The sequence below is a fragment of the Hyperolius riggenbachi genome, chromosome 5 (assembly GCF_040937935.1).
Source record: "Hyperolius riggenbachi isolate aHypRig1 chromosome 5, aHypRig1.pri, whole genome shotgun sequence".
NCBI lineage: Eukaryota > Metazoa > Chordata > Amphibia > Anura > Hyperoliidae > Hyperolius > Hyperolius riggenbachi.
In genome coordinates, this window is record NC_090650.1 from 12,857,799 (window position 1) to 12,883,413 (window position 25,615).

At 45.8% G+C, this 25,615-nt stretch overlaps 1 long non-coding RNA gene across 2 annotated transcripts in view; it reads left to right on the forward strand.

Moving 5' to 3' along the window:
- The first annotated feature begins 342 nt into the window (after positions 1-342).
- Positions 343-25,615, forward strand: part of LOC137517983 (uncharacterized) — a 39,370-nt gene continuing 14,097 nt past the window's right edge. For both annotated transcript variants that reach the window (XR_011020723.1, XR_011020724.1), the window contains exons 1-2: positions 343-483; positions 8,555-8,597. This is a non-coding gene — a long non-coding RNA (uncharacterized lncRNA). The remainder of the gene's footprint in view (positions 484-8,554; positions 8,598-25,615) is intronic.

Below are 25,615 nucleotides of genomic sequence, written 5' to 3' on the forward strand. Positions count from 1 at the left end.
GTTACGCCCCTGTAACTGACAGCAACTGACATATTTCAGTTCTGACAAAATCTTGTCAGAACTGTAAGGGATCGTTGTTAGAAGAAAATGATAAGCTTCTGAGAGGAACTGACGGCGAGGTGAGTATGTAATATTCATTTGCAGGTACATCATGTGTTTATTTCAAATAATTTTAGTCGGTTCAGGTTCCCTTTAATAATGCCATATTTATGAAAGCAGGAGTAGGTTTTGTTTCCTGGTAACCGGACTGCATTTGGGTCTGCTCTCAGTGCCCTTACTCAAGATCTCACTCCTGCACTCTGTCCAGTTCTGGATCCTTACTTGTTGCCCTGGTGACCACTGACTGTGTACGCAGACGGAACTCGTCGCCATGGTAATGCATGAACAGTTGCAGAAGTATCACGACTCTTCCTCTATAAACATTGACAGAAGGAGGAATGATGGAAGCAGACAAAGATACTACATTTACCACAATGCATTAAGGTATGGACACTTCTGTTTCCATGGCAACATAAAGAGGCATCCCTATGACAGGAGGAGGAGCTAGGAAACTTTTTTTACACTATTTGATTGGCCAGCTTTTCATTTTCACTCTAAATAGACTGTTTAGATTCCTTTCTAAAGAACCTGGGGAGAATCGGTCATTTACATAATTAGGGCCACAAGCAACACTTATGTGGCACTTTTAAATGGCAGTCCACCAGTTGGTGAGAATTTAAAGGACCACTGTCGCTAAAATTTGTACAATTTAAAATATATGTAAACAAATACAAAAATAAAGTAGTATAGTATGTTTCTTCCAGAGTAAAATGAGCTATAAATTACTTTTCTCTCATGTTGCTGTCACTTAGAGCAGCTAGTTGAAATCAGAACTGACAAGTTTTTGACTAGTCCATCACTTCATGGAGGATTCTGAATATTTAATTTATCCCTTACTAAAGCACTCCCTGGAAGGGATTTATACAAAGATGCAGGCTGCCGTTGACCCCCCTCCCCACCTGTTTGCACACTATTCTTGTTCTGACAACTGAGCAACTGAAATTCACTAAGTGCTTTTGAAAATAAAGAAAACCCTGAGATTACCCCATGAGGAGTTGGACTAGTCCAAAACCTGTCAGTTCTGTCAGGTTTCTACTACAAGTGATAGCAACATACGATTAAAGTAATTTATGGCTCATTTTACTCTGAAATAAATTAGCCTTTGATGTTTGTATTTCCATGTATTTTTTACATTTTACAGTTTTTCACAATAGTGCTCTAACATCAAAGCCCCCTGTAGCTCTCTCAACCTTCTGAGAAAATAAAAATGGCACTATCTGGGGATGGATGTACGGGGGGGGGGGGGGGGGGGGGGGGGGAATACTGCACTGCCTGCAGGCTCTGCTGTAATTATATAACAGTTCAGCACTGCTTACTGGTGGTGAGGAGGGAATATGGCTGTATTGAAGGGTATTTATAAAGAGTAAACAGACGATTTGGCAATCTTTTGGGGGTTTATTTGCTGATAAATAACCTTTAAGGAAAAAAAAAACACTTTAGGCACTGACTATACCCACCGCTTCATGTTAAAGAGTGCCTGGAGGAAACCCACACAGGTACGGGGCTAACAGTGCTGATAGTGCCCTGCCTGGAATTTGAACCTGGGGCCCAGCGCTACAAAGCAAGAGTGATAACCACTATACCACCCATAGTCAAACAGCGCTGGGGCCCCAGTCCAAATCCCAGCCAGGGCACTATCTGCGCAAAGTTTGTATGTTCTCCCTGAGTCTGCGTGGGTTTCCTCCGGGCACTCCGGTTTCCTCCCACATTCCAAAAACATACAGATAAGATAATTGGCTCCCCACTAAATTGGCCCTAGACTGCGATATATATATATATATATATATATATATATATATATATATATATACACTACACGATACATACATTGCATTATGACTATGGTAGGGTTTAGATTGTGAGCTCCTCTGAGGGACAGTTAGTGACAACAAGACAATATATAGTATCAGAGCAGGGACAAGGTCCTCCAGCACCCAAGGCTGAGACACCAGAGTGCGCCCCTCCATCCCTTCCACCCCAGCCGTCACACACTGATTGCTATTAGACTAAGAGGCCCCTCCTCTATCCCTCCCACCCCAGCCGTCACACACTGATTGCTATTAGACTAAGAGGGCCACAGGGCCCACAACCTCCCCAACACCTTAATATCTAGTTATCTGGCTTGCAGTCACTGCTATGTATCCCCTTTTCTTATTTCTTTCTGCTTCATACACAATTAGGAATGATAGCTGAATGAATTGTACACTACAATCCTACACTGCGCCCTGAGGCTAAAGCCTCTCCAGCCTATGCCTCGGCCCGGCCCTGTATAGTATGTGCAATGCTGCGGAAGATGTTAGTGCTATATTAATACGAAATAATATAATAATACATAATTTGTCCCAGTGTCACATACATGATTTGCCCGTGTGTGTTTTCAGTCAGACTCCTCCGGGGTCGCTGCACAGGGCTGTTTCTTGGTCAGTGGGGACAGGGCGACCGCCCTGGGTGCAGACTGGCAAGTAGAAGGGGGGTGCAGGCAGGACATAACCGCTAGGGAGCTGGTGACACGCGGTGCAGCCGATTGAAAGAAAGAAGATTACCAGCGCGATCACCTTACTTGGCTCCTTCTAGGCTGCCTGTGTCACCTGCTCACCACCGCGTGATGACACCTGATGTCCTGTAGCGGTACTGCAGGCTGTCACCACCGCGTGATGCCACCTGATGTCCTGTAGTGGTACTGCAGGCTGTCACCACCGGGTGATGACACCTGATGTCCTGTAGCGGTACTGCAGGCTGTCACCACTGCGTGATGCCACCTGATGTCCTGTAGCGGTACTGCAGGCTGTCACCACCGCGTGATGCCACCTGATGTCCTGTAGCGGTACTGCAGGCTGTCACCACCGCGTGATACCACCTGATGTGCTGTAGTGGTACTGCAGGCTGTCACCACCGCGTGATACCACCTGATGTGCTGTAGTGGTACTGCAGGCTGTCACCACCGCGTGATGACACCTGATGTCCTGTAGCGGTACTGCAGGCTGTCATCACCACGTGATGCCACCTGATGTCCTGTAGCGGTACTGCAGGCTGTCACCACCGCGTGATACCACCTGATGTCCTGTAGTGGTACTGCAGGCTGTCACCACCGCGTGATGACACCTGATGTCCTGTAGCGGTACTGCAGGCTGTCACCACCGCGTGATACCACCTGATGTCCTGTAGTGGTACTGCAGGCTGTCACCACCGCGTGATGACACCTGATGTCCTGTAGCGGTACTGCAGGCTGTCACCACCGCGTGATACCACCTGATGTGCTGTAGCGGTACTGCAGGCTGTCACCACCGCGTGATGACACCTGATGTCTAGTAGCGGCACTGCAGGCTGTCACCACCGCGTGATGCCACCTGATTTCCTGTAGCAGTACTGCAGGCTGTCACCACTGCGTGATACCACCTGATGTCCTGTAGCGGTACTGCAGGCTGTCACCACAGCGTGATGCCACCTGATGTCCTGTAGCGGTACTGCAGGCTGTCACCACAGCGTGATGCCACCTGATGTCCTGTAGCGGTACTGCAGGCTGTCACCACCGCGTGATACCACCTGATGTCCTGTAGTGGTACTGCAGGCTGTCACCACCGCGTGATGACACCTGATGTCCTGTAGCGGTACTGCAGGCTGTCACCACCGCGTGATGCCACCTGATGTCCTGTAGCGGTACTGCAAGCTGTCACCACTGCGTGATGACACCTGATGTCCTGTAGCGGTACTGCAGGCTGTCACCACCGCGTGATGACACCTGATGTCCTGTAGCGGTACTGCAGGCTGTCACCACTGCGTGATGCCACCTGATGTCCTGTAGCAGTACTGCAGGCTGTCACCACTGCGTGATGCCACCTGCTGTCCTGTAGCGGTACTGCAGGCTGTCACCACCGCGTGATACCACCTGATGTCCTGTAGCGGTACTGCAGGCTGTCCCCACCGCGTGATGCCACCTGATGTCCTGTAGCGGTACTGCAGGCTGTCACCACTGCATGATGACACCTGATGTCCTGTAGCGGTACTGCAGGCTGTCACCACTGTGTGATGCCACCTGATGTCCTGTAGCGGTACTGCAGGCTGTCACCACCGCGTGATGCCACCTGATGTCCTGTAGCGGTACTGCAGGCTGTCACCACCGCGTGATACCACCTGATGTCCTGTAGCGGTACTGCAGGCTGTCCCCACCGCGTGATGCCACCTGATGTCCTGTAGCGGTACTGCAGGCTGTCACCACTGCGTGATGACACCTGATGTCCTGTAGCGGTACTGCAGGCTGTCACCACTGCGTGATGCCACCTGATGTCCTGTAGCAGTACTGCAGGCTGTCACCACCGCGTGATGCCACCTGATGTCCTGTAGCGGTACTGCAGGCTGTCAGTGTGTGGTGCCTATGGAGGAGTCGGCTTTCCAGGCTCTCTTCGCCTGTGTGATTTCCTGGTCCTGCTTCCTCCTAGTTGAGTGGCTGGTCACTAGTAAGTAGGCCGATCTACTTGTGACCTGTGGCTGTCCCTAAAGAGTAAGGGTTCGCGAGTCCACGGGGGTGGGGGGAGGGGTGCAATTTTTACACCCTCTCCCTGTGTGTTTTGGGTGATCCCCCCTCAATCAGACTCCTCCGGGGGACAATATACCGCTGTCAGTGTGTCACATACATAATCTGCCTGTGTGTGTGATTTTTTTTTTGATGTTTTGGGTGCTCCCCCCCCCCCCTGTCAGTCTCCTCCGGGGGCAGTATGCTGCTGTCAGTGTGTTTTGAGTGAGCCCCCCCCCCCCACTGTCAGTCTCCTCCAGGGCACAGTACACTGCTGTCAGTGTGTGTTTTGGGTGATGCCCCCCTCTGTCAGTCTCCTCCGGGGGCAGTACGCTGCTGTCAGTGTGTATTTTGGGCGATCCCCCCCCTGTCTCAGTCTCCTCCAGGGCACAGTACACTGCTGTCAGTGTGTGTTTTGGGTGATGCCCCCTCTGTCAGTCTCCTCGGGGGCAGTACGCTGCTGTCAGTGTGTGTTGGGCGATCCCCCCCTCTGTCAGTCTCCTCCAGGGAGCAGTACACTGCTGTCAGTGTGTGTTTTGGGTGATGCCCCCCTCTGTCAGTCTCCTCCGGGGGCAGTACGCTGCTGTCAGTGTGTGTTGGGCGATCCCCCCCTCTGTCAGTCTCCTCCAGGGAGCAGTACGCTGCTGTCAGTGTGTGTTTTGGGAGATCCCCCCTCTGTCAGTCTCCTCCAGGGAGCAGTACACTGCTGTCAGTGTGTGTTTTGGGCGATTCCCCCTCTGCCAGTTTCCTCCAGGGAGCAGTACACTGCGGTCAGTGTTTATCCTGTATTCTAGCGTTCCCACACACGACTAATCTATGGCTGATTGTTATGGAGAGACTGCTCCCTTGTACCATTGTCTGTGCTATCTGTGAGATCTTCTGAAGGCAAACAGTGTTGTAGGCCCCGCTCCTGTGTGCTGAACCCTGATCACTGCTTCCTCCTTTCACAGTTTCAGCTAATTTGAGGCAGTAAAGGCTGCTGGCATTTTAGTTTTTCCCGAATCCCAATTCATTAATAAAACTATCTACGGGGATTTATTGTGTGTATTTAAACGTTTAAGAGGACCTGACAGAAAATTCCTAAAAAGGCAACCTGAAGCAAGATGTATACCGGGGCTGCCATATTTCCTTTTAAACCAGGGGTCTCAAACTCGCGGCCCGCGGGCCATTTGCGGCCCTCGATACAATATTTTGTGGCCCTCGCTGGCAAAAGCTTCCTTATAGTTCACTTCAGTGCTCCCAAGTAATCCGCCGCATCCCCGCCGCTAAACGAGGGCTGCAGAGCCCCCAAATCGCCCGGGGGGCAATCCGCCGGCATTTCCTGGAAGGGGCAGAGCTTTCAGCTTCAGCTCTTCCCCTCCTGACGTCAATCGCCGCACGGATCGCCGCCTCTCCCCGCCCCTCTCTGTGAAGGAAGAGTGAGAGGGGCAGGCAGAGGCGGCGATGCGCGCGATTGTGAAATTCCTTATGCGGCCCAGCTTCATCCCGGCTTTGCCTCCTGCGGCCCCCAGGTAAATTGAGTTTGAGATTCCTGTTTTAAACAATACCAGTTGCCTGGCTGTCCTGCTGATATCTCTGGCTGCAGTAGTGCCTGAATCACACACCTGGAACAAGCATGCGGGTAATCCAGTCACACTTCAGTCAGAGCACCTGATCTGCATGCTTGTTGATGGGCTATGGCCTTAAAGTATCAGAGACAGAGGATCAGCAGGACAGCCAGGCAACTGGTATTGTGTAAAAGGCAATAAACATGATAACCTCCATATTGCTCTCACTTCAGATGTCCTTTAACCTCTTGACGACTGCACTGTTAAAACCCCTTAAAGACCAGGCCATTTTATGTAAAATGGGCCACTGTAGCTTTAAGGCCAAGCTGCAGGGCCGCACAACACAGCACACAAGAGATCCCACCCCCCTTTTCTCCCCACCAACAGAGCTCTCTGTTGGTGGGGTCTAATCGCTCCCCGTGTGTTTATTTTTTTTATATAAATATTTTTGTTCTTCATTTTTTAATAAATTTTAAAAATTTATTTCCCTAGTCCCACCCTCCCTCCCTCCCCCCACCAGCCAATCACTGTGATCAGCTGTTGTAGGCTTCAGCCTATGACAGCTGATCACCTCTGACCCCCAAGCAGGACATGTGCAGGCAGCCTGCGCGCAATCTCCTGCAAACTGCCGCCCCAGGACTTTACGCCGGTCGGCGTTAGGCGGTCCTGGTGCTGCCGCCGCGGCCGACGGCGTGACGCAGTCGGCAAGCAGTTCAGTTCTTTCTTTTTTCACATCCTTATTTCCCCTTTGCTTCAGCCCCCATCCTTTCACTCACTCTCAGCATCTCCCTCCTTTACCCTCTCGGCCTTCCTTCCTCCTTTCCTCTCTTCCTGATCTTAATTCTTCAAGAGAGGTAAGGTTACCTCTCTGTTTATAAGACCTATCTTTATTTGAGCACATAAAATTGACAACGCGTTTTGTGGGTGCTTGCCCGCCTCCTCAGGTCAGTGAAAAAATAGGTGCCTTAACTGCTATGGATGTGTAGCAAATATTAGCTCCTCTATGTGTGACATAAACTTCTTTTATGCATTGGGTGCCTCCACCCTGTTTTAAGTGACCATTGGCTGAAGGTTTATTACCCAACTGTTGACTCTTTTTGTAGATATTTTGATTCTATCAGCACTTTTACAATTGTGGGGAACAAAGAAAATGTTTCAATATTTATTGACCAATACCAGTCAAATTGCCAGCTCACTCCTTTCTCCTTGGACCCGTAGAGTTGTGGATACAGCTAGCGTTGAGCCGAAATTTCGCGTTACTATAATTCCGCATGCAAAATTTGCTATTACGATGCAAAATTATGGTAGCGTAATTGCCATTAAAATCGTAATTGAAAATACCGTAAGCGTAATTTTCAACGCGTAATTTCGCGTTTCATTCATAACGTAATTTCGCGTTAAACCATAACGTAATTTCGCGTTAAACCATAACGTAATTTTGCATTTCTTCGTAATTTCGCGAATTTCGCAATTACTTGTTAGCAGGGTTGCTCGCGAATTTTCGCCAAAGGCATTTTCGTCTGCATGGCGAGTTTTTATGCGAAATATCACTACATGGCGAATTTTATATGCGAAATAGCATTCCGTAACGCGAAAACGACGCGAAAATTAACGCTTACAGTAATATGAACTATCGCGAAATTACGTTATGTAACTACGCTTACAAACGGTTGCATGCAAGGCAAACGTAATTTCGCCAATACCCACTGTAATGCGAAAATTACGCGAAAATTACGCTTACGCGGAATTTCGCGAAATCCTTCTTCATTACGATTATGTACTTACGGCCATAATCGTAATTACACTAATTACGCGAAATTTCGCGAAATCGTAATTAAGTCATTACGCTCATCTCTAGATACAGCACTGTTACATTCTGCAGTCACATTCCTCCTCATGAGAGTTCTGCGCCGAGTCTTTGGCAATCTCACCTATATTGCTTTATTGTTGGCCTCTTCCTGAAACCACTCGGCAAAGGAAGAGGAATGACACTACCGGAACTGCGAATGATTGGTCTGCGTGTACTCTGCTCATGGTTACCTCTCCGTTTCCTCGTCTTCAGAATCGAGCCCTCGTTCCAAACCTTCAGAGACCTTCACTTTGGGATTGATGAGGCCATTGGAAGCCAGACCCCACCACAAGGACAGGAAATGTACCATGTGGTCACATTCTAGAGCCTTTTATGAAACAATATTGCCTCACACAGCTTTTGTTATTGATGTGAAGCTCAGAGGCTCAGACTGACAAATAGGAGCAGTTTTATGGACGGTAATGACAAGACCATGGCTGCCTCGTTACCCGCAGATAATTATCCAAACTACGGCGCGTTTCTCGGCTTTGGCCAACCCAGACATTGCTGGCTTCGTTATTAATGTTAATAATGGTTTGTGTTTTTCAGGAATACGCGTAGGCCGGAGGATGCAGCTAGAGGTTTGCTGAAGGTTAGCTAATTTCTTTAGGTTTATTTTTAACATTGCTTATTATGCTGCATTATGTAAGGGGTAGTTTATAACACCTACTGAAAACCTTGCATAATTAAAGCAGCATTATACATGATTAAAAAACATTATTTGTCATTCTCATAATAAATGCCCTGTGTCTGTAACACCTTTTCCTATGTCCAAAGCTTGGCATCACGGCAAATCATTTTCCTTTCTTTATATTTCTTTACACTTGCACATGAAAAACACAATTGTTCCAAATTTGCTCTAAAATCCCTCCCAGAAACAAAGCAAAACACAACTGTTGCAAAAAGTGCAATGACTTTTAAAAATATACTTCCTCTTTCTCTGCTTCGGGAAATAAGGGACTGCAAGTTCGAACAGGTACATTTACTTTGACTATGTAATAATAATTTATTGGGGGGGGGGGGATGATTGATATACACTTTAATCAATGTATAATTCAATTTTATTGTTTGAAAATCAAATTTTAATGTTGTTTTAAGATGAATTCTAAATACAGCTATTATTTTAGTCTCTCAAATACTGTATGACTGTCATCTGCACTATTAAAAGCTGTTGTTTTATGCAATGGTGAGCTGCTCCTGGATACTTTTTTTCTTGCATTTATGAATCTGCACGATTAAGGCCGGTTTTTATACCTAACAAGTGCTCTATAGCGCGGCTTCCCACTTGCGTCCCTTCCCTCCCCGCCTCCGTAAGCTGATTGGAGGAAGCTTGTGGAGGGAAGGGACACAGGTGGGGAGCTGCGCTTTATAAAAATTTGACCATTTCGGTCAAATATGTTATTTTCTAGAGGAGGCCGAGCATCTTCTCACTGCTCTGTCTCCTCCGTGACGTACGGCCATCTACTCCACTTTCCCTGTTCCTCAGAGAAGCGGCTCGCTGCTCTGACTCACAGAGCAGGCATAGTGACGCTACATTCGATCGGGGCTGCAGGCAGAGCACGCATAGTTCTACTCACTCTTCTATATGCATGCGTGCGCACACACGTGCCCAATCCTGTGCACCCAAACTCTGAGTCTCTTGCACGATTCTACCAGTGCTTGAGAGATCTTGAAAAGGAATAGACTGCTGACCCGGAAAGCAAACTAAAGGTCGGTTGCCATCTTGAATTACACAGGAAAAATTAACGAATCCAGAGGCAGGGGAGTGGAAAAAATGATAAAAGGTACTTTTAACCACTTCACATCCAGACCTTATTTTCCCCTTATGGACCACAGCAGTTTTGACATTTTAGCTATGTCCCTATGTCCCTATTTAATCAGCAATAACGTTATCCCTACTTATGACACCTAAATGAAATATATATTGTTTTTTTCAAGACTAACTTGGGTTTCATTGAATGACAATTTTTTCCCTCAAACTATTTTTTCTATACATTTTAATAGGAAAAAGAGGAAAAAAAAATAGAAAAAAACATGTTACATTCTCAGTTTTACCAATTCCATTTTAACAATAAAAAGCTCTATTGTAGATAAAAAAAAACACAAATATTGTTTGGCTATTTATACTTTTTATTACAAAACTTAGATTATGTTCCTGTCACAATTTATGACAAAGATATTGGATTCTGAAATAATGCTACAGTGTGTATTTTTCACTATGAACTGACAATCTAAAAGTATTTTTAATGGAAAAAAACAATCCTATTGGCTCAGGGAACATATATTCCCTTTTACTAGTTAGTGCTGCATCAAATAGTGGCAGAGGTTTGCATAGGGGTAAGCCTAATCATGCATAGCTGTGCTTCTGCTACAAGATATATATCTATGTCCTTGTGGCTTAGATGAAGTCATAGAGGGCATAGATACACTGTAGTGGTTGAAAAAGTGGTTAAATAACTTTGACAACACGTACAAAAATAGTGATTCCCATCTGCTTTAACTGCAAACTGTGAAAGCAATGTTACATGTACTAGGGAAGTAGTGAGATCAGAGCAAGCCCTGGAACTAATACATTTTTAAAGAAAGTGGCAACTTCCTTTGCTAAAAGAACAATTGCCTTGATACTGTAAGCTCAGATGTCTCTTGTATGCGGTTCCTGCCAGAGTCCGCTCCAGACAACGGCCATTATCGACATGGTGTCCATGTGAGCTCGCTGTACATGCGAACACATTGCCTCGCGCTGATTTCATTTCTCTTCAGCCATTTCCTGAATTTTGTACTTAATAACGTGTGTGAAATAAATGACTTGTCAGAAACCGAGAACAATAAGGCCACAACAGGCCCATCATGTTATTCAGCAGATGTGATGATGGGGACAACACAGGCCTCCCGGTGGGTGAAAATCACAGCCGCTTGCCAGCCCCGGTGCTTGTACCGTGTGTGCAGGATGTTACCGGGAGAGAAGGCTTCTTACAACAGGGGCTCCTGCTCTGCTGTGGACTGGAACCTCACACTAGGCAGATACTATTAGATATTGATCATTTGCCTGGGCTACCAAGTTGCACTATTTGACAAAGCTTCAGCCAAAATCTTGTTAGGCGCCCTGAGCACTGGCAAATAAACCAAATCTGGACTTACCTGGGGCATCCTCCAGCCCCCCGGTAGCCCACGAGGACCCCCAGTGTCCTCTGAGTTCCCTCCGTGGTCCAGCTGGCGACTCAGTAAACCTGGCGACTACGGCTGAAGTAGCACATGCATGGCCAGGCATCCATCACATCATCAAACCTGTCGCCCAAAAGGGTCCTACACATTCGCAGTTAAAGAAAACCTGTAACAAAGAAAAGTTCCCCCTCAGTCCAGCTCTCTCGAAGTGTCCCGGAATCCTCCCTCGACAAGCCTGACAAGCGCTGATTTATTTACCTTTCCTGGCTCTAGCGGGGGAGCTGTTGCGGCTCTCAGCACGGAGATAGGCGGAAATAGCCGATCTCTGTCGGGTCCGCTCTACTGCGCAGGTGCAGGAGACTTGCAGGTGCGGGAGACTTGTGCATTCGCAGTATAGCGACCCGACAGCGATTGGCTATTTCCGCTCCCTCAAAACTCACCTTTTCTGACAAGCATCACTCTACCTTAGGCCACTTCCCCTTTGTCCTAAGATCAAGTTGCACTACTACTAGATATCCTACTAAAACACACTTCCTCCATGTACGATTATTGTATACTGCCCCACCTCCGGTATTTTGTATATTGGTGTCAGGGCTGTGGAGTCGGTACAAAAATCTTCCGACTCCAACTCCGACTCCTCAGTTTTTGAAACCATGACTCCGACTCCAACTCTGAATCCAGGTACCCAAAATTGCCCCGACTCCGACTCCTCGACTCCGACTCCACAGCCCTGATTGGTATACACCATTTGTCTGTATTATTATGTACGCTGTGTTTGTTTCTTACTTTGTACAGCACCACGGAATAGTTTGGCGCTTTATAAATCAATAATAATAATAATATGGATAGATAGACAGATAAATAGATAGATAGATGACAGCAAACATGACGATGTGAAGAAATAAAGGAGTCAACGCAACACAATTGTCCTTGAAAGTGCAGTTTTACTTTTTGATTGTAACAATAAAATAAGCATAAAACATACAAAGGTCACACTTCCAGGACACCTGAACAATCAGTGAGGCCCTCCGATGAAGCGTAATCTCGTATCTGCGATGCCCCGCCTGTGGGAGGGGTCATCTTCTGCTGGAACAGCAGTCTGCTATCACTCTGTACACTCCCTGCACGCTTCGTCGGGGCCAGGCTTTTACTAATAAAATGCAGAAGCAGAGTGCCACTAATAGCCCAAACACTTTCCTACCATTCAGCTTATTTCGTGTATTCATTTTAGAACCTTCGTCCTCCTCCACAGGTCACTCCTGTTTTTCACATATTGTAACTCCGTGGTTCAGCGGGCTTTATGTATTTAATGGTCGTGTGGTGTAAATCTCGTCAGATTTACTTCACCAAAATTTTAGATCTGGTTCTCCGAACTAGTAGTCCTCCTATCCAGGGGCGTATTAATAGTGCCTGCAAGGGATGGCGGCGCAGCGCGGCCTGTGGGGGGGAAATGAATCCTGGTGAGGGGCCCACCCAGGGTCGTTTTTAGTGGCAGTCACCCAGGGTCGTTTTTAGTGGCAGGAAGGGGGCGCAATGCAGGAGGGGGGCACACAGCGGCAGGGAGGGGGGCCCTACTCCTCCCCCCCTTACCTTGCACCTGACTAACCTATACTGTGGACATTTATACCTGACTAACCTACGCTGGGGGCACCTATACCTGACTAACCTATACTGGGGGGCACCAATACCTCACTAACCTATACTGGGGCGCCTATACCTGTATACCTATACTGGGGCAAATATACCTGGCTACCTACACTGGAAGCACCTATACCTGGGATTCCTATACTGGGGCACCTATACCTGGCTACCTATACTGGGGCAAATATACCTGGCTACCTACACTGGAAGCACCTATACCTGGGATTCCTATACTGGGGCACCTATACCTGGCTACCTATAATGGGAGCACCTATGCCTGGCTGCCTATACTGGGGGCACCTATACCTGGCTAACTATACTGTGTGTTGTTTTTTTTTAAATATCCCACCTGTTGGCAGAGAGGGGGGACCCCATCCAAAATTTTGCAGGTGACCCAGTGATTTCTATTTATGCCCCTGCTCCTACCCCTGCTCCTTGGTTATTTAAGAGCCCTAATACGTTGTTGATAAGGTATTTATCAACCATTTACCAATTCTAACATTTCTGCATAGTTGTTTTTGGTGAATGACTTAGATTTTTAAAGCCCTGAAACCTCTGTCAGGACTTTACTGTTAACTCTGTCTCCAGTAGGAACACTTCCCAAGTCACAACACCAACAAAACAGGACTATAAACAGCAACATAAAGGGTTTGTAAGGAACAGAGTAGATCAATTTATTCTACAGAAATCCTACCGGAGGAGAGTTCATGGACAAGCATGTGAAAAATCTGTAAGTGTCTTACTGCCTGGTTCTTATCATGTGATCATGTCTCTCTTCTGCTTCTTGTGTAGGTTTAAACTGGAACCAGACTCTAAACATAAAGTGTAGAGAAACCAAGAGCCTAATATAGTGTAGTATGTTAAGCACAGGGGCGTAGGGCCTGTGGTCGCAATGGTCGCCTCGGCGACCGGGCCCGGCTCCTGAAGAGGCGGGGGAGGGGCCCGGGGGGCCCATGTCCGTTTGGACTCGAGATGGGATCCCTGCGTGCGTTATTGGGAGGGGGGAGCTGCAGCCGTGGGGAGGGCAGTCCGACCTCTCCCCGGGCCCCCCCCTCCCCCTCAGATGCAGAGTGCGCAGCGCACGGAAGCGCTGTAGGCAGAACTCACCTGCCTGCGTTCCAAGCGCCGCTGGTCTCCTCCCGCTCTGCATAGATCTGCTGTTACACACTGCTTCCGGCTAAACAGGAAGCAGTGTGTAACAACATCTATACAGAGCGGGAGGAGACCAGCGGCGCAGGGACGGAGGTGAGTTCCGCCTACAGCGCTTCCGTGCCTATCCGGGGGGGCAGCTACCTACTCTAACCTATCCTGGGGGGCCAGCTACCTACCTAACCTATCCTGGGGGGCCAGCTACCTACCTAACCTATCCTGGGGGGCCAGCTACCTACCTAACCTATCCTGGGGGGCCAGCTACCTACCTAACCTATCCTGGGGGGCCAGCTACCTACCTAACCTATCCTGGGGGGCCAGCTACCTACCTAACCTATCCTGGGGGGCCAGCTACCTACCTAACCTATCCTGGGGGGCCAGCTACCTACCTAACCTATCCTGGGGGGCCAGCTACCTACCTAACCTATCCTGGGGGGCCAGCTACCTACCTAACCTATCCTGGGGGGCCAGCTACCTACCTAACCTATCCTGGGGGGCCAGCTACCTACCTAACCTATCCTGGGGGGCAGCTACCTACTCTAACCTATCCGGGGGGGCAGCTACCTACTCTAACCTATCCTGGGGGCCAGCTACCTACCTAACCTATCCTGGGGGGCCAGCTACCTACCTAACCTATCCTGGGGGGCCAGCTACCTACCTAACCTATCCTGGGGGGCCAGCTACCTACCTAACCTATCCTGGGGGGCCAGCTACCTACCTAACCTATCCTGGGAGGCAGCTACCTACTCTAACCTATCCGGGGGGGCAGCTACCTACTCTAACCTATCCTGGGGGCCAGCTACCTACCTAACCTATCCTGGGGGGCCAGCTACCTACCTAACCTATCCTGGGGGGCCAGCTACCTACCTAACCTATCCTGGGGGGGCCAGCTACCTACCTAACCTATCCTGGGGGGCCAGCTACCTACCTAACCCATCCTGGGGGGCCAGCTACCTACCTAATCTATCCTGGGGGGCAGCTACCTACCTAAGCTATCCTGGGGGGGCAGCTACCTAACCTATCCTGGGGGGCAGCTACCTAACCTATCCTGGGGGGGCAGCTACCTACTTAACCTACCCTGGGGGGCCAGCTACCTACCTAACCTATCCTGGGGGGGCCAGCTACCTACCTAACCTATCCTGGGGGGCCAGCTACCTACCTAACCTATCCTGGGGGAAAGCTACCTAATCTATCCTGGGGGGCAGCTACCTAACCTATCCTGGGGGGCACCTACCTCATCTAACCTATACTGGGGGGCAGCTACCTAATCTAACCTATACTGGGGGGCACCTACCTATCTAACCTGGGGGCACTTAATTGTCTAACCTGTATTCGGGGCACCTAGCTAGCCTATACAGGTGGCAACTATACTGGCTACCTATATTGGAGGCACCTACCTAACTAACCTATACTGGGGGCACCTACCTATCTAACCTATGCTGGGGGCAACTATTCTGGCTACCTATATTAGAGGCACCCACCTAGCTAACCTGTACTGGCGGCGCCTGCCTATCTAACCTATACTGGGGGCAACTATACTGGCTACCTATGCTGGAGGCACCTACCTGGCTAACCTATACCGGGGGCAACTATACTGGCGTACCTATGCCTGGCTACCTATACTGGGGGGACCTATAGCTGGCTATAGGGATTCGGATATGTGTGTGCGTCGGGTGTTGCCGGGGGAGGGGGGCTGTTGTTGCCGTGTGGGGGGGGGGGGGGGGCACATCCAGATTCCGCATCGGGGCCCAGAGGTTTGTAGCTACGCCACTGCTGCCCACATTGCGATTTTCAGGTGTCTGCTGCCCACATTACGATTTTCAGGTGTCTGCTGCCCACATTACGATTTTCAGGTGTCTGCTGCCCACATTACGATTTTCAGATGTCTGCTGCCCACATTACGATTTTCAGCTGTCTGCTGCCCACATTACGATTTTCAGGTGTCTGCTGCCCACATTGCGATTTTCAGGTGTCTGCTGCCCACATTGCGATTTTCAGGTGTCTGCTGCCCACATTGCGATTTTCTGGTGTCTGCTGCCCACATTACGATTTTCTGGTGTATGCTGCCCACATTAGGATTTTCTGGTGACTGCTGCCCACATTGCGATTTTCTGGTGACTGCTGCCCACATTGCGATTTTCTGGTGACTGCTGCCCACATAAGGATTTTCTGGTGACTGCTGCCCACATAAGGATTTTCTGGTGATTGCTGCCCACATTAGGATTTTCTGGTGTGTGCTGCCCACATTATGATATTCTGGTGACTGACTGCTGCCCACATTACGATTTTCTGGCCCACATTACGATTTTCTGGTGAACACTGCCCACGTTACGATTGTCTGGTGAATGCTGTCCATGTTACAATTTTCTGGTGAACGCTGCCCACATTACGATTTTCTGGTGAACTCTGCCCACATTACGATTTTCTGTCCCACATTACGATATTCTGGTGAACGCTGCCCACATTACGATTGTCTGGTGAATGCTGTCCACGTTACAATTTTCTGGTGACTGCTGCTCATGTTACGATTTTCTGGTGACTGGTGCCCACATTACGATTTTCTGGTGAACTCTGCCCACATTACGATTTTCTGGTGAACTCTGCCCACATTATGATTTTCTAAAGGCCCACATTACGATTTTCTGGTGAACTCTGCCCACATTACGATTTTCTGGCCCACATTACGATTGTCTGGTAAAATGCTGCCCACTTTACAATTAATTTACAGTGCTGCCCCATTACGATTATTTGGCACCTATGGGGGGGGCCCCATCCAAATATTCGCAGGGGGGCCCAGTGATTTATAGTTACGCCCCTGGTTAAGCATAAATGAAGTAAAGGTTATCGTGAGAAAATTATACTCACAAACGTGGGTTACCACAAAGGCAACCACAGTATAGGCAGGTGAGGAGATTAGACCTGTCCTCACTCAGGGATAAGAAGTCGCTCTCTGTAGATGCAAAAGGGGGTAGATCACCCCTCCACCAGGGGTGGACACGGTATAGCAGTAGGAGAACAGAGGCGCCAGCAGGATAAAAGCGGATAAAAACTTTAAAATTTGCTGGGAGGAAGTGGTGGACTTACCTCCGGAAAGCAGACACGAAAGACTGTCTGAATAGCAGCAATCACATTTATTAAATTGCACCCCAAAAAAGTGCAACGCGTTTCGCAGGCCCAGCGTGCTTCATCAGGCAACAAACGTGGGGACAAAACAGAATTTCAGCAATAGCAGGTGTAGCGCCCCAGCCTCAGTCACTGAGGCGCTACACCTGCTATTGCTGAAATTCTGTTTTGCTTTTTTGGGGTACTATTTAACAAATGTGACTGCTACTATTCAGACAGTCTTTCGTGTCTGCTTTATGGAGGTAAGTCCACCACTTCCTCCCAGCAAATTTTAAAGTTTTTATCCTCTTTTATCCTGCTGGCACCTCTGTTCTCCTACTGCCAGACTCTAAACGTGATCACATGATTATATCCATCCAGTCATGAGAGTACAAATCAGTCACGTTAATCACATGCTTTGCCATAATATCTCCTCCAGGAGAATTTCTGCAGAATAAATGAGTCAATTCTAGTAAAGAAGGCCCCGTACACATCTAAAACCGCAATGCCGGCAATAACGCGGAAAAATCACTGGGCACTGCGGCGGTTTTAGAGCGATTGCGATGCTATGCATGCTAATCGCAAGCGCTAAACACTAATCGCGAACCGCCGGCAAACCGCTGCATGTAACACGTTTGCGGTTTTTTAAAAACCGCTAGCGGTTTGCCTGTTTTGTTCTATGGAAGGGGGAACTACTGCTGAAGTTCATAGTTTTATCCACTGAAGAGGAGGCCACCAGCTTTGGGAAACACTTCTGCTCACATCAAATAATCACCCAAAATGATCTATGACTGATTGTTTGGCATAATAAAAATCTAGCCTAAGTACGTGGTTTAGGTGAAGGAAATATTTCTAAAGGTGGCCATACACAATTCAACTTTCTGTGTTTATTTTAACCAGAAAAACCTTTCAGTTTCCGCTTGATCGAATAATTTGAAAAAATCGAACCAATATACCACACACGTAAGATCAATTTTTCCAAACATTTAAAAAGTAATAAAAATTTTTTTTTTTTTTTTTTGTATTTCTCCACCTGATTTTTCCAACACATCCTATCAGATGTTTACAAAAAAAATCAGAAACATTATGTTTCTGTATGGAAAATATTTAACATTTTTCTATACTGTTAATAATTTTTTTATCAAAAAAGGGGGGAATCAATCAATTTAGTTGAATCGTGTACAGGCACCTTAAAGGGGAACTGAAGAGAGAGGTATACGGAGGCTGCCATATTTATTTCCTTTTAATCAATACCAGTTGCCTGGCAGCCCTGCTGGTCTATTTCTCTGCAGTAGTATCTTAATAGCACCAGAAACAAGCATGCAGCTAGTCTTGTCAGATCTGACTTTAAAGTCTGAAACACCTGATCTGCTGCATGCTTGTTCAGGGGCTATGGCTAATAGTATTAGAGGCAGAGGATCAGCAGGGCTGCCAGGCAACTGGTATTGCATAAAAGGAAATAAACATGGCAGCCTCCGTATATCTCTCCCTTCAGTTCCCCTTTAATGGGAGATAGAGATAAAGTCCTGTCAGATGTTGTAGCCTTCATTCACACCATCATCAAATAAAAAGGTCTTGCTGCTGTTTCCACTTTAACTAAAGAGGAACAAAGTCCTAAAATGAATAACGTAACTCTCTTTTACCCATTAAAGAAAATTCTGACTCTATTAACCAATTCTGTATCTTTTTTTTTAACAAGAAATTTGCAGTTAAGCTGCTGAAAAAACATCACGTTAGCACAGCGAATAAACATATCGAGTAAACCACTTCCAATTTAAAATGCTGTACTGCTCTTTTTCTGCATCCATTTTTTTTTTGTTACCAGATACATATACAATTGTGACAACAGACAACTGTTTTCAAAGCATTGATATGTTGCATATAAATAAAAAAATAAAAAAACATTACATATACACACGCACACACACATACATATTAAACATTATAAATTGAAATATTACAACAAGAGGAATGCACATTTTAGGTAATAGAACACCTTAAAGAATAAGTAAAAATATTACCTTTTTTCGTCCCCAAGACTCAAGGCCTGATTTGGTTCTGTGGGGGTGGAGCTCACTGAAGAATGTAAATCACCCAACAAACCTAAACTAGATTTTTTTTAGTGTAAATAAGAATAGTTTGGAACTGCCTAACTTGGGTCTTATAGGACCTTCGAGAAATCTGTTAAAAGTTGAGTAATTTAGCAGTTATTAGGAGGCAGCTCATTGCATGCACCCAAAAGTGTTTTTCTGTATTCCAGTTTATTAAAAAAAAAAAAAATCTCATTGCGGGTGTATGCAGTCAACTATAATGTGACAAATGCTAATTCGTTTTCTATGTTTTCAGCAACTCTTACTGTGGAATTGATTTAATAATGTTTGACACAAGTGAACAAAACAAGTAATCAAGCAAATCGGTGCCGGATTGTTTAACCTCCTCGGCGGTAACCCCGTGTGTGACTCGGGGTAAGCCGCTGGAGGGTGCCGCTCAGGCCCTGCTGGGCCGATTTACATCATTTTTTTTTCAAACACGCAGCTAGCACTTTGCTAGCTGCATGTTTGGTCTGATCGCCGCTGCCCGCCGCCGATACAGGCCCCCCCCCGCATACCCCTTGCGCAGCCTGGCCAATCGCCGCCAGGCTGCGTTATGGGGTGGATCGGGACTCCCTGTGACGTCACGAGGTCCATGACGTCGATGACGTCACTCCGTTCGTCGCCATGGCGACGGGGGAAGCCCTCAAGGAAATCCCATTCAGAACGGGATTTCCTTATGGGCAAGCGGCGCCGGCAGCGATCGGAGGGGACGGGCGGACGCCGCGGGGAGGGGGGAAGCATGTAGCTAGCGCTAGGCTAGCTACATGCTACAAAAAGTGAAAAAAACCCTCCCGCGGCTGCGCAGCCGTGGGAATTATCCCGCCAGGGGGGGTTAAAGGCTTTTAGTACAGTATGTACTTAGATTTGCCCTTGTTACCATTAAAATGTCTTCATCTAGATATCTTTTTTTTATGTTTTTTGTCCATCTCGTTCCTCATGAAGAACTAAAGAAGATACACTGCAGAAGAAATGGTCAGAGAGACGCCAATAATTTCGGCATGGATGGAGATGTAATCCGAATTTTATGCAGATTGGCATCAATCAAGATCAACAGGATGTGTATTTGATTGGTCCAATTCAAGGCTGTCTAAAGTTTGCATGACATTTGCAAGCAGGACGGAATTATTATCTTCCCATTGACCATCTTTAACCGGCAGCCAGGCCAGGATTTATACCTCACAGGAGCCTATAGGCACAGATGTCCTGGCACCTTAGACTTTGCCCTTTATGGAACTACAAACCACCACCAAACTGCACCACAACTGTGCTGGCTGTCCCAGCTGTCACTTCTCCCTTATTTTCCTCCCCATCATAGGTAATTGCAGGTGCTCCATAGTATAAGTTAGCCAAATGTACCCTGAATATGAAGCAGCTAGAGGTGCCCCCAAATAGCTGGAGGTGCCCCTGACTGGAGGGAGATTCCGGCATTGGAATGCCGAGAGCAGAGTGAGTAGCCTCTCATTTACACTCTCATCAGGACGGTGCATCGTGAAGGAGGAGGAAGGGAGGCCGTTGGGCAGGACATTTTCCACCATCAGGCGCCTGTAGGCACAAGCCTTCAGTGCCTTATTGTAAATCTGGCCCTGACTGTAGCGGTATAAAACAGAATACCGAGAGCCCAATATAGTGTAGTATGTATTGGAAAAGTAGGAAAATTATGAAACGTAAGTATTTATACTTACAAACCTGGATTACCGCAAAGGCAACCACTGTTAAGGCAGGTGGGGAGTTTAGGCCTCTCCCCACTCAGGACTAAGAAGTCGCTCTCTGTGTATAAAAGAAAGAAGAGGGTGTAACACCCCTCCACCAGGGGTGGACTTGTATTCTTGAAGAGATGTACAGAGGCGCAAAAGGATAAAATTCGCTAAAATTGTTAAAAATGATTGGGAGGCGGTGGTGGCCCAGCTCACCCAACACAGACACGATGCTGTCGATTAAAGCAAACCAAATGTATTTGCATACTCCTAGAAACAACTGGCAACGCGTGTCGCAGGCAAATCCCCGCTTCATCAGGCAATAAACAGGAGTATCACAAAGCCAGCGGTCCAACATACACTTGGCACCTCTGACTGTAGCGGTAAACTGAATGAGATGTCCAATTGAACTTATTTTAATGTTATTTTGGATGTACTTATAATTTGGAAACAGGAAAACTCAAAAAGTGTAAGGAGAATTTGGAGCTCACCAAGAACTCAACTTTTTTTTTTTTTTTCGCATCAAGTTAAATCTAGGCTAGGTTTGAAGGGTGAATTAAGCCCCCAAGGATCTCCAGCCCTAATGGACCTTCTTAAATCAGACCCCTGTAGTTTTTAGTTCATGTGCTTTGTAAACATTTACAGAACCCTTTTAAAAAGTGCAAAATGCTACGTGTGGTTTTGCAAAGTTTAGCGACAAATCCACAGTATCATTTCACAGAGTGGCGGAAAATACACCGATATGCATAATCTATACTACTCTGTATATTTATATAGCTTTTCAAAATAAAATCAAACGCGTATAGATCTTTGGATTAAGGCAGAAAATAGTTGAATTTCTGATGCCCCCGTGAAGGAAGAATTTCGAGCGCATACTGCTTTTCAAAGGGGATCATGAAATGCTTTCAAATACTTTGTTTTTTATAGTTTCATAAATTGCATTCACTAAAGCTCCTCTGATTAAGGCATTTCCCTGTCAAATTTTCCTTTGAATCAGTACCGTGTTGATCATTAAGTAAAAACAAGTCAGATTTGATCATGCTAAAGCAGGTAATACCCTGACAAATGGCAGATAGGTAGAGGTTCACTAAGAATTAAATGTATTCTCTGATATTTTTTTGTTTATTATCACTACTCAGAACTGGGATTATAGCAACATTTTTATAGACAGATTGACTATGACAAATCGGCCCTGAGTTATTTCAGACGGACAGAAAAATGGTGGGTTTAATGCACCATTTAGATGCCCCGTTTGGTGGAAGTAAGCACCTTCTTGTTGATATATAATAGAAAAAGATGGGAGAGTTTGTAACCACACACGTGCCAACCAGGGCCGGGCCGAGGCAGATACGAGAGAGGCTCCAGCCTTGGGGCGCAGTGTAGGAGGGGGCACAGGGCGGGGCCGAGGTGATAGAGGCTTCAGCCTCAGGGCGCAGTGTAAGAGGGGCGCACAACTCACTCAGCTATCATACCCCTATTGTGTTTGAAGCAGAGAGAAATAAGAAGAGGGGATACATGGCGGTGACTGCAAGCCAGATAACTAGAGATTAAGGTGTTGGGTAGGGATGCTCATTCGGATTCCCCGGAAATGCAATTTCTGAAATTCCGATCGGAAATTGCATTTCCGCATTGGAATGCGGAAATCGCGAAAAATTTCCGCCGGAAATCATGGAAATTCCACCCGACTTTAACATCGATTTTCTCAAAAACTATAAGGTCTTTTTGAAAACTTTTTTTGCATCTTGTTCACAAGATTCAGTTTAATAAACCCTGAAAATTTGGTGTGTCTAGGACTTAAGGGGGCTTTGCTATTAACCGCTAAAGTCGGCAGATTTTTACTGTAATGTAAAATGCAGAAAATCTGCATCTGCCTGTTTTCTGCATTTTACATTACAGTAAAAATCCGCCGACATGAGATATTTTGGCAGACTGATGGTTCGATAGATAATTTGAGACAGGTCCGATCTTATTTTCAATCTTCTTTTCTGATCAATTTCTCATAGAAGTTAATTGAAATTGATAAGAAAAATGATCGGAAAATCGATCAGACAGTTAATCTGCTGAAAATCTAATTTTGTATTACCACCATAAGACCTCGACAAAGAACAGACTGCGATAGTTAGTCAACTGGATCAGAGCTTCCCATAGAAGGAAAGCTGGTGAATCTGTGGCAGGGTCATGGGTGTCCGAGGTGCGTACTTATGTGTACACCTTCGATGAGCTTGGTAAGGGTGAGTCGAATGATGGCTCTCCCTACTCAAATCCCTGATGGCGCTAAATATTATTCCCCCTCCGAGTCGTAGCGTTTCGGAACATCGGAAGGAGTAATTTGGGATCAGGCAGTCATCGGAATCCTGAATTACCCTTACGCACCCCGTGCAGTATAACCTTACTACAATAGCGTCGCCTAGTTTCGGCACTCAGCACCGTGTGCCGAAACCACCTGCTTTGATCCGAGGCTCAATGATGTTTGTTGGGAGTGAAGACAAGCCTATCTAGGTCCAGTCCATCAGAAGAGCTACTGTAGCTCAAATTGCCTAAAATTAATGATGGCCATGAGGGAAGTCAGAACAGTTAGTCACTGCTTGGACCCCTGTTCACCTTTGAAAGGGCCTTCAAAAGTCACGTTAACATCAGAACTAGTCTAGTATGATCAATCATGATTTCAGTATGATCAATCATGATTTCACTGGCCTTCAAATTCCCGAGATGTAACGTGTTGGTGCCGGACACCACAGGACTCCTTCACAGATCTCATAGAGTTCATGACTGATTAGGCCAGTGTTTTTTGATGCCACGTGGTAAACCTAAACATATTTGTTAGGTGCTTTTAAAGTTTCAGCTGATCAGTGCATTTGTATATATTGTTTATGACATTACAATATTTTTTTAGAAAGCTAGCACCTTTTCAGTCATCTGGTAGGCTTTTTCTTGGGGTTTTTTGTGTTTTTTGTTTTTTATTTTGTTTTGGAATTTTGCTCTCCTCTAATTCTTTTTGGATTCTGTGAAGGGCTCCATATCGGTGTCGTTTTTATGGTTTTCTATGTTTTTAAAATACATTATTTTTAATTCATTTTTTGTTCTAGTACACAAAAATAACCAATTTCTTATATTCCCTCACCTCCATAAAAATGGACATTTAAGGGGCACAGTTATAAAACAAAGGCAATCTAAAGGAAGATTTCACCCTTTTGTTGTCTACTTTTGTAATTTTGAATTATAACACTACATTCATAAAAGTGTGAACAGGTTTTGTTTTCCACAATTTGAATTCCCTAATTCAGAAGAAATATGGAATCAGTCTGGAAGGTTTTTGACCCTTTATTTTTTTTTATTTTCTGATCTATTCCTTATTTCTCTCTTTAACCAAACCAGCTGAACTACATTTTTAAAAAAAAATATTTTCATAGTTAATTCAAAATAAAACTTTTAGTTAAAGACTTATAATGATGAGGGTTGAATTCCTACAAAGCTATCCAATTGTAAAATGTACTTTTTGTTAAAAATCTTTAAATTGTATACTTGAAATGCTCGAGTTTTTTTGTAATCAGGCAGCCAGTTCCTCCATCCATTTTTTTCAAGAACAAACTGGTGAAGTTGCATGTCCTTTCTGAGCAATGATAAGTTCATTGGTGAACTTCAGACACTCCCGGTGACCCTACTGGTAAGAAAGCAACAACCTTAGTATTTGCCTATTTACCATCGGTCACCGGCAAGTTTTTTTCTCAAAGCTCTTAGTGAATCTCACCTACCATTTTTTTTCTAGGTTATCCTGCCAAATTTAGTTTTCAATTAACAAAATGCATCAAGCAATGTCAATGAACATAAAATAAAATAAAAAAAAATGCTGTCTACAGCAGGGCATAAGACCATAAAAAACTCATTATTGACAAGACAACAAAATGCATTTCAGCATGCTATATATACATCATAATCAAACGCAAAGTGCAGCATCTCCCCGCTGAACTGAAGCAGGTTTATAGATCCTATTTAAAAATATTTCAGAACTTCTGTTCAGCATCGACAAAAATAAGATGCATGTAAAAAGTGCATGCGACGAGCTTAGCCGTTCCTTAAGATTTTATTTTTAACAGGTTACAAATATAGCTGTATGCATTTACTTTTATCTTCAGTGTTTTGGCAGTTTCAAAGGTTTGAGCCTGACTGGCAGAAATACATCTACACTCTCCCTTTTCTCTTTTTGAAAATCTCAGTCCCGTTTTCTTTTTTTATTTTCTAAAAGTTTTGAGGCTTGAAAGGGGAGGTGTGGTTCCCTCCAAATGCAGATGGACAGGGGAGACATAATGCAGGAGTGCTTAAAAAGTGAGATAATTCTTTAGGTAAAAAGTATTATAAATATATCACGGTTACACTGGCCATTTTGTAATACATTATTAAAAATGATCTTTACGCATGCAGTTCACTACGAATGCCTTAGAAAAGATTTTAAGCTCAGCGTAAAATGATGCCCGACTTCTAAATGACATCCTGTCGATAACACCTTGGTATTTTTCTTCCTATATGAGTAGTCATACTGAGTAGGGATGCTCATTCGGATTCCGCGGAAATGCAATTTCCGAAACTCCGATCGGAAATTGCATTTCCGCATCGAGATTCGGAAATCGGTAATGCAAGTGCGTTAGGCGGATTTCCGCCGGAAATCGCGGAAATTTCCGCCGGAAATCGCGGAAATTCCACCCGACTTTAACATTGATTTTCTCAAAAACTATAAGGTCATTTTGAAAATTTTTTGGCATCTTGTTCAGAAG